General features: G+C 52.0%; 1 protein-coding gene across 1 annotated transcript in view; it reads right to left on the bottom strand.

The window, feature by feature from the left end:
• SORCS2 (sortilin-related VPS10 domain containing receptor 2) overlaps positions 1–1,239 on the bottom strand; it is a 408,600-nt gene that overhangs the window by 150,220 nt on the left and 257,141 nt on the right. The gene's annotated exons all lie outside the window — the stretch shown is intronic.

Genomic DNA, 1,239 nt, shown 5'->3' with positions numbered 1-1,239 from the left:
GGCGGCTCATGCCTGTAATCCCAGCACTTCAGGAGGCCGAGGTGGGCGGATCATGAGGTCAGGAGTTCGAGACCAGCCTGGCCAACATGGTGAAATCCTGTCTCTTCTAAAAATACAAAAATTAGCCAGGTAGGGTGGCTTACGCCTGTAATCCCAGCTACGCAGAAGGCTGAGGCAAGAGAATCATTTGAACCTGGGAGGCAGAGGTTGCAGTGAGCCAAAATTGCGCCATTGCACTCCAGCCTGGGTGACAGGGCGAGACTCCATCTCAAAAAAAAAAAAAAAGATTGGCTGAACTGTCATCCCCACTGACCAGCCTGGATACCAGTTCCCCTCCTCAATGGCCCTTCCTGGGAATCTGCTGACCACAGAGCAGAACGCAGCTCTCACCCCTCCTCCCTCACCAGCTCCATGGAGCTTTCTCTTCCTGAGCAAAGAAAACCCCTTTCTGCCTGACCATTGAGCTGCTTACAGATCTCAATGTCGAATGTTCCTCATATTGCAATAGCCCCCTCTGCCATTGCAATAGCCTCTCCCTCCTTGCAGTCTCCTCCTTCCCATTGTGTAGCCCCTCCCTCTATGGCATAGCCCCTTCCCATTGCAATAGCTCTCTTCCCTGTTACAATAACCCCCTGCCCCAGTTGCAAAAGCCCCTCCCCTATTGCAATAGCCCCTTCCCCTATTGCAATAGCTCTCTCTTTCTGTTGCAATAGCCCCCCCATTGTGTAGCCTCTCCTATTGCCTATCCTCCTCCCCTATTGCAATAGCCCCCTCTCCTATTGTAATAGTCCTCTTCCCTATTGCAGTAACCTCCTCCCCATTGCAATAGCCCTCTCCTGTTGCAATAGCCCCTCCTCTAGTGTATAGCCTTTCCTATTGCACAGCCCTCTCTCTCATTGCAATAGTCCCCTTCTCTATTACAATAGTCCCTTCCCCATTGCAAGAGCCCCCTCTCCGATTGCAATTGCCCCCCCTTCTATTGCATAGTCCCTCCCCCTATCGCATAGCCTCCTTCCCTATTGCAATAGCCCCCTCTCCCATTGTAATAGTCCCTCCCCTACTACAATAACCTCCTCCCCTGTTGCAGTAGCCTCCTCCCTTATTGCAACAGTCCTTTCAAGTCCTTCCTTACCTAAGCCTGCAGTGATTTTTTTATCTCACAGAGGAAACCAGCCCCCGGGCACAGAGAGGTGGCACTGTCACCAGTGCACAACCGCATCATGGCTCTCAGTGGTTTTC

This window comes from Mandrillus leucophaeus, unplaced genomic scaffold (genome assembly GCF_000951045.1).
Source record: "Mandrillus leucophaeus isolate KB7577 unplaced genomic scaffold, Mleu.le_1.0 Scaffold68, whole genome shotgun sequence".
In the NCBI taxonomy this organism is placed as follows: domain Eukaryota; kingdom Metazoa; phylum Chordata; class Mammalia; order Primates; family Cercopithecidae; genus Mandrillus; species Mandrillus leucophaeus.
This window is presented reverse-complemented; position numbering and strand designations above follow the sequence as displayed.